General features: G+C 38.0%; 1 pseudogene; it reads right to left on the bottom strand.

The window, feature by feature from the left end:
- The window catches only part of LOC124994223 (broad substrate specificity ATP-binding cassette transporter ABCG2-like), a 107,715-nt pseudogene that overhangs the window by 6,106 nt on the left and 84,334 nt on the right, over nt 1-17,275 (bottom strand).

The following is a 17,275-nucleotide window of genomic DNA, read 5'->3' on the forward strand; positions in this document are numbered from 1 at the left end:
CTCAGCAGGTGGACACTTGGATTGATTCCTGGATTGACTGTTGTGCATAGTGTAGCAATGAACACAGGAGTGTACATACCTCTAAAACAAATTGATTTAAAATATTTTGTGTAAATACTCTAAAGTGGGATTACTAGAACCATATATGTTTTTTAAAATCATCTTTTTCCCTAATTTGTTTAGCTGTCCTCACAACCCAATTAGGCTATAAAGTCAAAGGAGCTCACACTCTACACAGGATTCAAATGTAGGCCCTCAGTTACACAGGTTAGAGAACATGCTAAGACAGCACTTGATTCCAAAGAAAAGTACTAAACCGCTGGTCTTCCCAGCAATTTCAGTGAAGGACTGTTGTCCAAAGAAAACATGCCCAAAGAAAACTCTGACCACCTAGTTCTAGAGATGAAACTGAGACATCATTTTCTAACGAAACCCATCAATCAGCAATCACCTGATCATTAAAAGCAGAGTCAGATGAACCACACTTAGAGGTCCTTTCACATAGTCCAAAATCTTCTAAAAAAATGTAGCAAATGACCCTCAACAATGCAAATTAAAATAAGGTTAGTGTTCAATTTCTGCAGAAAACATTTGAAGAAATGACTACACTCCTGTATTTCTCTGAATTTTTCTAGCAACACTTGTGGTGGTCAGCTTTTCACTTCTTTAAAATTGCAGTTTATGACAGATATCTCAATATTCTTTCTGAGCACTTCCTACTACACAATATACATGGTTCCCAGGCTCAAGACCCTGTGATTATGCTGAGCTTTGTTAAGAAATGGCATCTATACAGGGAACAAGTACTTACAGGGTTGTAAAAAAGTCCATAGAACTCTGCCTTTCAAGGCAAAAAAGTGACTTAACTCTGGAAAACAGCTGTAATAATTCTTTTTATGAAAACACTATGTAATTAAATAAAAAGGAAAATTCACTTTACCTGAGTAAAGAATTCATTTTATGCCTATTCTTTCATTAAAATACAATTGGCCTGTATCTGGGGTTTACTCCAGTCTTTTAGTATGCATTTTGCTACTCAAACACAGGAGGCTTATTTAACAACTGACATGATTTTTATCTGTTCCTTATTCTTTTGCTTCTCCGATTTCCCTATCGGGGAATCAAGATTAACATTCTTCCTGTCCCAGGCTGGGTTATTGTGTCCTTCAGCTTATTAACATGAAGAGTAAGGAAATAATTGTCATTAAGATGTGCAGACCTGAGAACTGGTGCTACAGTCTGACAAAGGCTACCTCAAACATCATGTAGACATTATTCATATTATTTTAATAGGCACACAATGAATCTGTCCCAGATTTCTCCTTCAATAGCCCTTTATTTCCCCTTGTAGAGAGGATCATAGGTCTGGAAATGTTAGTCTGTTATTTTCCTCATATGCTAACAAATCAATAAAATTAATAATTTTCTTTTTCTCAAAACCTCCACACCAGGTGTAGTGGCTCAAGCCTGTAATCCCAGCAACTTGGAAGACTGAGTAGGGAGGATCACAAGTTGGAGGCCAGCCTCAGCAACTTAGGGAGGCCCTAAGAAACTTAGTGAGAACTTGATTCAAAATAAAAATATTAAAAAGAGTGCAGGGGCTAGCGATGTGACTCTGTGCTTAGGCACATCTGGGTTTTATCCTCAGGATCGAATTAAAACAAAACAAAACAAAAACAAAAAACATCACCCATTTCATTAATTGGACCAGGATCAGCATCAGGGACAAGGACCAAGCTTTGCTAACAAGCCTTTTCCAGGCATCAAAATAGATTCAACATAATATTCCTAGCAATAAAATGGCCACGAGACCACCCACTCCTCTGGCCCTTATGAGGTAACATTAGCTGTAGTTGTCAAGCATGGAGTCCAGTGTCTAGTGATGAGTGGTTCTCCATACATGAATTATGATGAGAATTCCAAGGTCTGGGATGTTGAGAACCAAGGTTCAGAACATGAAGCAACTGTTTACAATAACATCAGGGGATGAGGGTTTTAAGGGCACATTATGACTGACATTAGAAAGGATCATAACACTGATGTAAGTACTTTCCATATGACAGTCAGAAACAACTGATTCTCATCCACATGTACACTCCCAAGTGACACAAATACCAAAATTGAGGAAACTGGCTCACAAACTATCAAAAAACAAAACACATTAACTGGATGATTTCAAAATTAAAAACACCTATAGATAAAAGGCATCATGAATTAGTGAAAAGAAACCCACAGAATCGGATAAAATATGTATAAATCATATATGTGAAAAGGGATGGATAACCCATAAATACAAAGAGCTCTAATCATCATCAACAACAAAACACCCCCAAAATAATTTTAAATTGCAAATGCAATTTTAAATTTGGCAAAGGACTTGTATATTTCTTCATGATCCTGTGGATCTCTGTTTACATTCAAAGGGAAAAATAGTAAGTTTTTGTGAGAATGTGAAGAAATGAGAACTCTGTGTGCTACTTGTAAGAATGCAAAATGCAACAGAAGAGACTTCAGCAGGTCTTCAAAAAATTAACAAAATTGCCACATGATCCAGCAATACTACTGCTGGGTATCTGCCCAAATCACTGTTGAAAGAAGGATTCAAACAAGTGTGCATACACCCATAGCGGCATCACTCCAATTGCCAAAAGGTGTGAACAACCCAGATTTTCAGCAGTGGATGAGTGGGTAAATAAAATGCAGTTTATACACATATACTATTTAACCTTAAAAAGGAAGGAAATTACAACACGTGCTACAACTTGGAAGTAACTTGAGTTCTTTATGCTTAGGAAAATAAGGCAGTCATGAAAAGACAAGTGCTGTCTGACTTCACATTTGTGAGGTTCCTGGAATGGCCACATTCAGAGACAGAAATTTGCAGATGGCTGCAGAGGTGGCAATGGTGGGTGTGGGTAGTTACTCTGAGGTGGGCTGAAGATTCCCTCTGAGAAGATAAAGAAAAGGTCTGGAGTTGGATGGTGGTGACAGGTGACAATGTGAATGTCCTTCATGGCACCGTACTTAAAAATTGGATAGGATGTGCATGTGATGTGTATAATTGACCACCATACACATATGTACACATGGGAAACTGAAAAGTAACTCTTCAATTTTCAATACACTAACTGATCCTGCCCCATGATGAAACAGCAGTGTTTACCCTATATTGTCATAAATTTCAAATTCTTAACAGATATTCATGTGCTTAAACAAAGTGACAGCATTTTCTCAAACGTGAGATTCAAATTTACTTACCTATTATTGATTTCATAACAATCATTCTTCATCAAAAGGAACGTGACACCTAGAATCAGTCCCATAACCAATGTGGCAATTATCTTTAAAAAAAATTAAAATAAAAAGGAAAGGATTTTAATTACAGGTAAAACTTTTTATTACCTAATCAAATCAAATGCACACTTTAAATGGATTGACCAGAGTCACTGAGGAATTATCAAACAATGATTGTTATTAGACCACTTTTTAAATTAAATTGAAAATGTAAAGATTCTGTTTTTCGGGTACTGACAGGACAAGAAAGCAGATGATCAGACAAGCAAAATTCTTCCCAGTGCCCACCAGGCATTGTCCACAAATGCCACACAGGCTAGCAGCACAAGGAAGGCATCTGAGGAAGATGTTTTGGGATCAAACTAAGAATTTTGACTTGAACTGAAGTCTCATCTTTCATGCCAATGAACATGCACAGTTTTATACTTGAAGGGACTCAAATTAATACAGGATGACTTCACTCTAATTGTTAGAAATAAATGAAATTTCAGGGCTGTGGATGTAGCTAAGCAATAGAATGCTGCCTAGCATGTGTCAGACCCAGGGTTTTATCTCTATCACTGCAAAATGAAGAGATAAGTAAAATTTTAATACCACCCTTGAATTCTAACAATGGAATTTTGAATGCTAAGGAAGCAGTGATATGCTCCTATCCAGCCTGTGGGGAATCCCCACCTGCACAGGAAAAGGTGCATTGTCACTCTCACCAAAGTACTTGGCCAGCTGTGGGCACTGAAGTGCTTCCGTGACCATTTCTGACATTGCTTGTCTTTCAATCCCAGCCAATGATGCCTACAGTTAACTTGGCACACCTGAACTGCAGATTCTTTGTCTTTCTCACTCATCTTCACCTACTCAGTCTGTGTGAATGTCTCCCACAGAAAATGGACCAATATTTCATTTACTTTTAGAATAAAAAGTGCTTCAGTTGGCAAAGGTCAAAGGTCAAGGTAAAACAGATTTTATGTGAGGAATTCATCTTATAATTATTTGTGGGTTAACCATAATAGTAGAGGAGATTGAAATGTAGAGAAAATTAAATATCATACTGTTTATCTTGGAAATGTAGAAGTTTTTTTAAAAAAATCTCAATATTACAACAATTATCAACCCATGAATTAATTTGTAATGGACAATTCGCCAAAAGGCAGCCAACGTGCAAAGAAAAGAACAATCATCTGTAAAGAATAATTTGTAAAACCAGACTCTGGAGAGAGGACTACTGAAATGTTTCATCTATGAGATGTATTTAAATTTCTTTTGCTAAGAAGACAGAAATTTGGTGGAGGGTGAGCTACAAATGCATTCCCATAACATATTTCCAAAAGCCCAAGAATCTGCTCTTTGTTTCAATTAATCAGCTTTCCACAATCAATGCTGATGGCTCTACCAATATGCAGCATGCACATCTATTCATGAGTCTATGCTTTCTTGCAGTGTAACTTTTAAGATATTATAGAATTTAAAATAGATGCTCTGCATGCTTCATTTCTTTGGCATCCAAACTTGACATCTTTCACGAAGACTGAATATTATTGTTAGAATATTTCTTAGTTATTTTCAGTCGATTTTCTCAGACATATTGACAAAATGATGAAACCTGGGATCATGGAATGTTTTTATGAAGCTCACATGTGTTGTTTATTCTTGCATGAAGAAAAAGAAAGTGATTGAGCACACTGAACATTTCAAAACAGAGCAAATGACACTATCTACAACCTTTGTGCATCTGTATTCTAGTCTCTGTTTAAAATTGATTAAAAAAAAAAAGAAAAAGAAATTCCCCAACTATGTTATTCTGTCTTGTTCAGATGTATTTACAAAACATTTCTCAAGGTGTGTTATGAGGGATATTTGTAGCTTGCACTAAAAAAGTAAAAAATAGAGGCTCTCTTCACGGGGCGATCCAAGATGGCGGCCTAGAGGGAGACTGCACCCCCAGTCGCGTCAGAACCCAGGAGTTAAGAAGGGGAGACACTGAGAGACTCGGACTGAAATAGAGCCACAGGTGAGTCTGCCCACTGGGTAAAGCTCGACCCGGGTGGCAGGCCCAGATAGAGGTGGCTTATCGGAGCCAGGCAGGGCAGCTAGAGTCATCCACAGGCAGCCCTGCGCACTCCGGCGGTGGGCCCCGCCCACACAGCCAGCTTCTCCAGGTTCTCCGAAGGGAACTGGCCCGCTAGTGAGAGCCTTTCTGACCAGAAAAAGCTCCGAGTCCCGGAGCCACTGCAGCGCAACGTACTCCGGCACACAGGCAGCTTCAGGGACCAGGATAGGCCAGCCAGAGACCTCCCCAAGTAGCCTGGACCCCTGCGGTGGGAGGTGCCTTTCAAGTCTAGCTTCTCAGACCACACCGCCCAGTGAGAGGTTTTCTACATAGAACCAGCCACAAGTCCCCGAACCAACGGAGAGCTTCGATCTGCAAGCAGCCTCTGGGATCAGGGCAGGGCAGCCAGAGACCTCTTCAGGCGGCTCTGCTCACTCCGGCTGCAGGCTCTCTTCACGGGGCGATCCAAGATGGCGGCCTAGAGGGAGACTGCACCCCCAGTCGCTCCAGAACCCAGGAATCAAGAAGGGGAGGCATTGAGAGACTCGGACTGAAATAGAGCCACAGGTGAGTCTGCCCACTGGGTAAAGCTCGGCCCGGGTGGCAGGCCCAGATAGAGGTGGCTTATCGGAGCCGGGCAGGGCAGCTAGAGTCTTCCCAAGGTAGCCTTCCACACTCCGGCAGTGGGCTCCTCCCACACAGCCAGCTGCATGGTGCAGGCCCACAGTGAGAGCATTTCCGCACAGAACCAGTTCCAAACCGTGGAACCAGTAGGGGGCTAGGGGCAGTTTTCTTCGGATGCGCTGCTTTATCAGATTCCTCCAAGACATCAGGCTACTGAAGGCTGGGAGGTGATACACTGGAAATCTACCGGGACACTATAAGCCAATAGCGGAAAACTGCAATATCTCAGGGTCCAATATGAGACCAGCTGACCAATATGAGAAAACAAGGGAAGAAAATGTCCCAAGCAAACCTAGATACTACATCAATAAAACCCAATGACAGCACAGCAGAAGAAATGTCAGAAAGGGAGTTCAGAATGTACGTAATTAAAATGATCAGGGAAGCTAATGAGGAGATGAAAGAGCAAATGCAGGCATTGAAGGAGGAGATGAAAGAGCAAATGCAGGCATTAAATGATCGCACCAATCAACAGTTAAAAGAGCAAATACGGGAAGCAAGAGATCATTTCAATAAAGAGTTAGAGATGCTGAAAAAAAAAACAAACTGAAATCCTTGAAATGAACGAAACAATAAACCAAGTTAAAAACTCCATAGAAAGCATAACCAATAGGATAGAACACCTGGAAGACAGAACCTCAGACATTGAAGACAAATTATTTAACCTTGAAAGTAAAGTTGGCCAAACAGAAAAGATGGTAAGAAATCATGAACAGAACCTACAAGAATTATGGGATATCATGAAAAGGCCAAATTTAAGAATTATTGGGATTGAGGAAGGCTTAGAGAAACAAACCAAAGGAATGAACAATCTATTCAATGAAATAATAACAGAAAATTTCCCAAATCTGAAGAATGAAATGGAAAACCAAGTACAAGAGGCTTATAGAACTCCAAACATACAAAATTACAACAGACCCACACCAAGGCACATTATTATGAAAATACCTAACATACAAAATAAAGACAGAATTTTAAAGGCCACGAGAGAAAAGAATCAAATTACATTCAGAGGGAAACCAATAAGAATATCAGCAGATTTTTCAATCCAGACCCTAAAAGCTAGAAGGGCCTGGAACAACATATACCAAGCCCTGAAAGAAAACGGATGCCAACCAAGAATCTTATACCCAGCAAAACTTACTTTCAAATTTGACGATGAAATAAGATCCTTCCATGATAAACAAAAGCTAAAGGAATTTACAAAAAGAAAGCCAGCATTACAGAACATTCTCAGCAAAATATTCCATGAGGAAGAGATGAAAAACAACAATGCAAATCAGCAACAGGAGGAACTAGCCTAAAGGAATAGCCAAATAAAGGAGAAACCAAATCATGTCAAAAACAAATATGAGTCAATTGACTGGGAATACAAATCATATCACAATAATAACCCTGAATGTCAATGGCCTGAATTCATCAATCAAAAGACACAGACTGGCAGATTGGATTAAAAAGAAAAATCCAACAATATGCTGCCTGCAAGAGACTCATCTCATAGAAAGAGACACCCATAGACTAAAGGTGAAAGGATGGGGAAAAACATATTATGCACACGGACACAGCAAAAAAGCTGGAGTATCCATCCTCATTTCAGATAATGTGGACTTCAAACCAAAACTAGTCAGAAGGGATAAAGAAGGACATTACATGCTGCTTAAGGGAAGCATAAATCAGCAAGACTTAACAATCATAAATATCTATGCCCCGAACATTGGCTCATCCACGTACGTCAAACAAATCCTTCTCAATTCCAGAAATCAAATAGACCACAACACAATAATACTAGGCGATTTTAACACACCTCTCTCACCACTGGATAGATCGTCCAAACAAAAATTGAATAAAGAAACTATAGATCTCAACAACACAATCAGCAATTTAGACTTAACGGACATATATAGAATATACCATCCAACAAAGAACGAATACACTTTCTTCTCAGCAGCACATGGATCCTTCTCTAAAATAGACCATATTTTATGCCACAAAGCTACTGTTAGCAAATACAAGAAGATAGAGATACTACCTTGTACTCTATCAGATCATAATGGATTGAAATTAGAAATAAATGACAGAATAAAAAACAGAAACTTCTCCAATACCTGGAGATTAAATACTACACTATTATATGATGAATGGATAACAGAAGACATCAGGAGGGAAATAAAAAAATTCTTAGAAATAAACGAGAACAAAGACACATCATATCAAAATCTCTGGGACACTATGAAAGCAGTACTTAGAGGAAGATTTATTTCATGGGGTGCATTCAAAAAAAGTAGAAATCAACAAATAAACGACTTAACACTACAGCTCAAAGTGCTAGAAAAAGAAGAGCAGACCAATACCAAAAGTAGTAGAAGACAGGAAATAGTTAAAATCAGAGCCGAAATCAACGAAATTGAAACAAAAGAAACAATTGGAAAAATTAACAAAATAAATAGTTGGTTCTTTGAAAAAATAAATAAAAATTGATAAACCCTTAGCCACACTAACAAAGAGAAAGAGGGAGAAAACTCAAATTACTAAAATTCGGAATGAACAAGGAAACATCACAACAGACATGACTGAAATACAAAACATAATTAGAAGCTATTTTGAAAATCTATACTCCAACAAAACAGAAAACCTCGAAGACATCAACAAATTTCTAGAGACATATGAATTACCTAAACTGAACGAGGAGGACATACACAACTTAAATAAACCAATCTCAAGCAATGAAATAGAAGAGGTCATCAAAAGCCTACCAACAAAGAAAAGTCCAGGACCAGATGGGTTCTCAGCCGAGTTCTACAAAACCTTTAAAGAAGAGCTCATTCCAAAACTCCTCAAACTATTCCTTGAAATAGAAGAGGAGGGAACCCTCCCAAACTCGTTCTATGAAGCCAATATCACCCTGATACCTAAACCAGACAGAGACACATCGAGAAAAGAAAATTTCAGACCAATATCCTTAATGAACATCGACGCAAAAATTCTCAACAAAATTTTAGCAAATCGCATACAAATATATATTAAAAAGATAGTGCACCACGATCAAGTGGGTTTTATCCCAGGGATGCAAGGTTGGTTCAACATTCGGAAATCAATAAATGTCATTCACCATATCAACAGACTTAAAGTTAAGAATCACATGATTATTTCAATAGATGCAGAAAAAGCATTCGATAATATACAGCATCCCTTCATGCTCAAAACACTAGAAAAAATTGGGGTAGTGGGAACATTCCTTAACATTATAAAGGCAATCTATGCTAAGCCCATGGCTAATATCATTCTAAATGGTGAAAAACTGAAAGCGTTCCCCCTAAAAACTGGAACAAGGCAGGGATGCCCTCTTTCACCGCTTCTATTCACCATCGTCCTTGAGACTCTAGCCAGAGCAATCAGACAAACCAAAGAAATTAAAGGGATACGAATAGGAAAAGAAGAACTCAAACTATCCCTGTTCGCTGATGACATGATTATATATTTAGAGGAACCTGGAAATTCCACCAGAAAACTTTTAGAACTCATAAGTGAATTCAGTAAAGTAGCAGGTTACAAGATCAATGCTCATAAATCCAATGCATTTTTATACATAAGTGATGAATCTTCAGAAAGAGAAATTAGGAAAACTACCCCATTCACAATAGACTCAAAAAAAATAAAATACTTGGGAATCAATCTCACAAAAGAGGTGAAAGACCTCTACAATGAGAACTACAGAACACTAAAGAAAGAAATTAAAGAAAACCTTAGAAAATGGAAAGATCTCCCATGTTCCTGGATAGGCAGAATTAATATTGTCAAAATGGCTATACTACCTAAAGTGCTATACAGATTCAATGCAATTCCAATTAAAATCCCAATGATGTACCTTGCAGAAATAGAGCAAGCAATTATGAAATTCATCTGGAAGAATAAAAAACCTAGAATAGCTAAAGCAATCCTCAGTAGCAAGAGCGAAGCAGGGGGTATTGCAATACCAGATCTTCAACTCTACTACAAAGCAATAGTAACAAAAACGGCATGGTACTGGTACCAAAATAGACAGGTAGATCAATGGTACAGAATAGACGACATGGACACAAACCCAAATAAATACAATTTTCTCATACTGGGCAAAGGTTCCAAAAATATGCAATGGAGGAAAGATAGCCTCTTCAACAAATGGTGCTGGGAAAACTGGAAAACCATATGCAATAGAATGAAATTAAACCCCTATCTCTCACCCTACACAAAACTCAACTCAAAATGGATCAAGGACCTCGGAATCAGACCAGAGACCCTGCATCTTATAGAAGAAAAAGTAGGTCCAAATCTTCAACTTGTTGGCTTAGGATCAGACTTCCTTAACAGGACTCCCATAGCACAAGAAACAAAAGCAAGAATCAACAACTGGGATAGATTCAAACTAAAAGCTTTCTCTCAGCAAAGGAAACTATCAGAAATGTGAAGAGAGAGCCTATGGAGTGGGAGAATATCTTTGCCAACCATACCTCAGATAGAGCACTAATTTCCAGAATCTATAAAGAACTCAAAAACTCTACACGAAGAATACAAATAATCCAATCAACAAATGGGCTAAGGAAATGAACAGACACTTCACAGAAGAAGATCTACAAGTAATCAACAGATATATGAAGAAATGTTCAACATCCCTAGTAATAAGGGAAATGCAAATCAAAACTACCCTAAGATTTCATCTCACCCCAATTAGAATGGCGATTATCAAGAATACAAGCAACAATAGGTGTTGGCGAGGATGTGGTGAAAAAGGAACACTCATACATTGATGGTGGGGTTGCAAATTAGTGCAACCACTCTGGAAAGCAGTGTGGAGATTCCTCAGAAAGCTTGGAATGGAAACACCATTTGACCCAGCTATCCCACTCCTTGGCCTATACCCAAAGGACTTAAAATCAGCATACTACAGAGATACAGCCACATCAATGTTCATTGCTGCTCAATTCACCATAGCCAGATTGTGGAACCAACCTAGATGCCCTTCAGTTGATGAATGGATAAAGAAACTGTGGCACATGTATACAATGGAATATTACTCCGCAATGAAGAATGAAAAATTATGGCATTTGTAGGCAAATGGACGAAATTGGAGAATATCATGCTAAGTGAGATAAGCCAATCTCAAAAAACTAAAGGACGAATGATCTCGCTGATAAGCGGATGAGGACATATAATGGGGGGTGGGAGGGGTTAGCATTAGGTTTAGGGTTAGGTTTAGGGTTAGGGATAAGGAGAGTGGTAAGAATGAAGGAAAGAAGGACTGTATAGAGGGAAAAGAGGGGTGGGAGGGGTGGGGGGGGAAGGGAAAAAAAAATAAACATCATTGCCCTATGTAAACATATGATTACACAAATGGTATGCCTTGACTCTATGTACAAATAGAGAAACAACATGTATCCCATTTGTATACAATTAAAAAAAATAAATATATATAAAAAAAAGTAAAAAATAAAAATTGAGTGCATGGTCAAATGTCTAATATGCAAATAGAAACAATGAATTTCAGAGAGATGAATAATAATGTTGTACAAGTATACTTAAGTGAACAATAAACCTGTTTTTCAACTAATCCATTCATTTCTATATCTTCCCAATATATCATCTAGTTAAATGTCAAGTCTAAATAATGGCAATAAATAACTAGTTTAGAACAAAATACAATAAGGCAATAAATACAGAATTATCAGCAGGAAGCCCTTAAACATTTTAATAAGTTCACTTCTAAAAACTCAAAGAAATAAAAATCACACAAGATTAAGAACCCTATGTCAGAGCCAGGCATGGTGGCACGTGCCTTTAATCCAAGTCACTGGGAGGTTGAGGCAGGAGGATCACAAATTCAAAGCTAACCTCAGCAACTTAGAAAGGACCTTCTATTTCTTTCAATACTTGGGTGCAAAAAAGTCAAGAATAACATTTCTTTCAATATGAAATTCAAAATTCAGTGTCCATGAATAAAGTTTTATTGGAATGCTGCCATGTTCACTTTCTCATGAATTAACTGTGGCTGCTTTTGTAATGAAGTGGCAGAGTTGACTTTGTGAGACAAACACCATATGTGGTCCTGAAAGCCTGAAATATTTACTTTCCAAGGCTTTGCCAAAAAGGGTTTGCCTACACCTGAGCTAACATTTCAACTTTAAAAATCTGAGCAAGAGCTGTCCCACTAAGCTCAGGGAACTACAAGACTCTAGAGACTGCTTCTTCTCTGAACACTAGTGGAACTGCTTTTGTAGAACGGAGCTCACTGATGAGACAAGTAGGCTTAATGTGTCATCTGGAGGCTCTGGGCCTGCTGTTCAAATCTTAAGGAAGCCGAGACCCAGACATGCACAATCCTGGTGTAGACAACCTGGGTTCTGATAATGCTTTGCCCAGAACTGCCATATGTTTCTTGAATAAGACATTTATAAATCAGTTTAGAGACAAGTAAGAAAAACCTAATGAATAAATCACTCTGAAGAATCAACTTATTAGAGCATCTCCCTTTTAAACACTGGGTTACCAAAGTTAATGCATCTGATTGACCTGACATTTTTCCAAATGATGTCAACTCAATTTTCTAAGAATAAAATATTGCCCTTGGACAACATGACACAAAATACTTGAGAGAAATGCCAAAACACAAGGACCAAAGAAGTTTGAAGCAATGAACATCATCCCTGAAATGAGGATGCAGGCTCTCAGATGCATTTGGAGAGCAACAATACTTAAATATGAAAACTCTGGTACTCATGCTGAGAAGTCAGTCCATTAAAGCAAACAACATGCCATATCATAATACTCCACAGAAATACAATGCTTGATAATAAAAATAATAAATCAAAATAAACAGCTAAATTGATTTCCCTATAAATGATGGATAAATGAACTGGGAGAGCCAGAGTTTTGTGTGATATAGGGGTTAAGATTAACTAAAAAAATGAACTAAAGATGTAACCCAATGGCAGAGCACCGGCCTAGCATGTGTGAAGTTCTGAGTTCAGTCCCCAGCACAGCAAAAAAACCCAAACAAAACAAAATGCAAACCTTGAAGTGTGGTAACATCTATCACAGAGTTGATCAAAAGGAGAAAAGAACACCATCACATCTTATTAAGGGAGTTAACCCAACCATGAATACTTTTGTTAAGTCTGGTTACTTCCTGTGCATAAACTGCACATTCTTTGACTTATCTATTGCTTTGCCAAGATTAGAACCTCTCGATGAGGAGAATCAATTATAAGGAATAAAATTCTGCCTACAGGCTCTTCCCTCAGAGAGCCTACCTTTAGGAATAAAAATGACACTAGGTTCCTTCAACACCTGTTCAGTGGCACTTACCATCTCCCTACCTCCATCCCTCTCCCTCCTTCATTTCTACCTTTTCATTCCTTAAACCTTCTTCAAAGTTCATACTACCATCTCACATGCTTAGTATTTTTATTTGGCTAACATTTCCCTTCACTCATAAGGACATAAAATCCATAAAAGCACAGATTTTTATTTTTACCCATTCACTACTGTAGTATAGTGTACCAAAGGAACATAAGACATTGGAATGTATCTTTGGGATGAATGAATAAATGATAATGGACAGCTACTAGAAAATGACATATGTGGTTGGTATTGTCTTGAATAAAGATTTTTTAAAAAATAAAATTTTGACTAATATCCCTTCTAGTTCATATCGATCATCAACATTTTTGAGTTATATATTACAGAAAACCACTTAAAATTCTTTACATGAATAAAATTTAGTTGCTTTTTACCTGTTGTGGTTCTCAACTTTGACCATTTCGACCAAATAATTATAAAAATCAAGAAAGAAGGTGTTATTATTTGGATATGAGGTGTCCCCAAAAGCTCCTATTATAATGCAGAAATATTCAGAGGTGAAATGATTGAATTGTGAGAGCTGTAACCTAATTAGTTCCTCTTAGTTTGAATGGACAGATTGGGTTTTAACTGCAGGCAGGAGTGGGTGTGACTGGAAGAGATGAGTGATTGGGGGTGAAGTAGGGAGTGCTTTGAAAACATTGCCCCTTCTCCTTCTCTCTCTGCTTCTGGACCCTACCATGAGCTGAAAAGCCTTTTGTGCTGGGCCTTTCCTCCATGATGTGCTGCCTCATCTTGGGCCCAGAACAATGCAATCAGTTATCTCCTGACAAACTTATGAAGCCATCAGCCCCAAATAAATGTTTCTTCCTCTAAGTTGTTCTTCCTAGGTATGCTGGTAACAGCAACACAGAAACCAGTTAAAATGAGACGAAGTTTATTTTGGCTCAGAGTTTTAGAGATGTCAGTTCATAGTCGGCTGGCTAAGTTGTTTTGGGAATAAGGTGATTTGGGTTCTTCCAAAGAACATTGCTCCTTTGCAGATGAGCCTTCAACCACGAGTCTTTGGGCAACAATTCATATCCAAGTCAATACACTAGATTTCTTGGTTGTTTCTAAATTCCCAATAGTGTGGGAATGACAAATAAATGGAAGGATGGGTAGATATAAAATAATCCTGAATAACTCCATAGTAGAAACAAATTGCTTCCCCTTGGGTATTTCACAGCATAATTGGAAGGATCTGTCACTTACCTTATTTATCCAATCCTTGGGTTTACGCACAAAATTTTGGAAAGAACGCCTAGTGATGTTAATGAACTGATGACTGAAGGAGGAGGCACAGGGAATCTCCTTCCTCTCTAAGCACCTCTTATTCTCATCTCTTGAGCGTTCTTCCAGTTCAGATTTTGTGTCATTGTAGAAAGTGGACTTGGCAAAATTATTAGCTAATGCTTTTATCTCTGAATAATCTATCTTTGAAGGCATTTCAGTCTGGTTACCTTTGGAATGAAAGTGGATAGCAGACCACTGATTACTACACAGAATATTAACTCATTATTGACAGATTACCATAGATTTCACAAGATTTTTTGTGACCTCTTATTTGTATAACTGCTACATTCAAAACTTGAGTACAAAAAATAATTAACATGCTCATTATAAATTAAATAAAAATACCCACAGCACTCACCGACAACAATGTCTATTTGTTCATCACATTAACATGTAAATTCCCAAAGCCATGTTTTAATATTGACATCACCACATTGCTAAACTTTGGGCAAATTAATTGGGTCAAAATATGCAAATATGAAAGGTTCACATACCTTCATGGTCTTCTGACTTTCTCTTTATTACACCATGAAAGAAATCCAGGAACAATTCTGCAGGATTACTGTAGAATTCACAAGGAAAACCTACAAAATCAGACATCCCAAGAAATCAAACAGATAGTCTTGGAAAATAAAGACTCACTTGCAGAGGATGCTGGAGGTGAGGCTACGGAAGAGAGACTCAACAACTTCTCCTCATCTTCCGGCTCTCTTCTCCCCTCACTGATTTATTCAGTCACACAAATTTCAACAACTATCTGTCTCCCAGTCAAAACAACAACAAATTGCAGACCATTCTTGGACTGTCCAGACCATCTTACACTAGTCCTTACCTCTCATGGATCTTCAAACCCCAAACAGCTATCAAGATGTTCTCATGCTTATCAATACCTCTTCAAAAATCTAACTGTGGGTTCAAGAAAAGGTATTAAGTTTCTGGGGGCACTGTGCTCTCTGAGTTCACCTAGAGAATGCTGGAACAGCAGTAGCCATGTCACCAGAGATTGCTTTGCAACCTACTAAATTCAGAGATCCCAATTATCCTCTTTCAAGCTGTCATAATTCCAAATAAACAACAAATTACCAGAGCAGCATTATCTAGAGAACATTACTAACACAGCACACCTGAATTCTAGCCTCACATTCCTGTGGCACAATCATTTAAACTTGGCCTGAGCTTTGATACTTTAGTTCATGTTCCCTAGACTCCCCAGACTTACATGTGTTTGTTGCTTTTTTAAGTGACAGAGATTTAATTTAAAAAATTAAGAAATAGTGATTATTTACAACTTTATTTGGTGTCACACGTAATATCCATAATCATATCCCAAAACCTCTAAAATGAAGCAATATTTAATCTGAAATTAGAAAGAACCACACAGCCCAGAAATTTTGGTGCATTAAATTAGATTCAGGGACAGTGGTTATATCGAGTAATAGTAGTAATAGTCACTCACAATATTCAAGATCTAAATCTTCAATCTAATATTACTAGAAAAGGCAGCAGCATCTCCAAGAACCCTCAGGAAGGCAGAGCAAGATCACATATTAGGGAAAATACTGGAAAACCACAATAAGTTACATGATCAAAAAGGCAATGATTTGGGACTTTTCAAAAAGGTTCAATTAACAGAATCCGAGGTGTGAGTCCAACATGTTAATTACTGAACATTCAGAGAAAGCTTACCACATCTGGGAAGAACAGACAAAGGCCCATGAGAAACACACACACACACACACACACACACACACACACACACAAATACACAAACACACACACACACCACGTATACTCAAGTAGGAGAGGAGAAGGGAAAAGACCTTAACAACAAGCAAGTGCTGCAAAATGAAGACAAATTCTGGCACCAAACTTATCAAAAATGTTTTAGAGGGAGGCACTCTAGTTAGGTCTATATCCTGTCGACTCCCGTGCTCCTGAAGGAGTCTGTGAATGAAGGATCTAGTGCATGAAAAGTTTAACCACACCTGCTGATTTGAAGTACTCCAAAGCCTTCCGGGCAGGACCATGGTACATTAGTTCTCCTGAGGCCAAAATGGTAAGGCTGTCAAACAGCTGGAAGATGGAATAGCGAGGCTGATGGATGGAGAAGATGATCGTTCGTCCCTGTTCAGAAATCCTAAGTGAAAAGGGGAAAATAATGAATCTAAATAGTGGAACCTTGCACTTCTTGGTAAAATACTCATTCATGCCTGGAGAGCTTTTTCTCTCAGTTCAACTTGATTTTCTCTTACAAACTTTTCATCTCAACTTATTACATACTTGGTAGTACGAAACTTAAATTCAATGGTTTTATTCAAAGACAAAAGATTCTTAAAGTTTGGTTCATCAGCAGTCTAGAATTGACTAGAATTTCAGTGAAAACAGGTTCGTAGAGAGTGTTCCCAGACAATGAATTCAGGGAAGTTGGTATACTATCTTTGGGGGTTCTTATAGGAAGCCCATATTATTAATAAGTTTATCAGATAATCTCTGAGTACATTCACTTTCAGGAATTAGTTATTGATTAAGTATTAAAAGAATGGTCATATAACCAATTTTCACTGATCATTTGTCGGGGTCTTT

Source organism: Sciurus carolinensis, chromosome 10, assembly GCF_902686445.1.
Source record: "Sciurus carolinensis chromosome 10, mSciCar1.2, whole genome shotgun sequence".
NCBI lineage: Eukaryota > Metazoa > Chordata > Mammalia > Rodentia > Sciuridae > Sciurus > Sciurus carolinensis.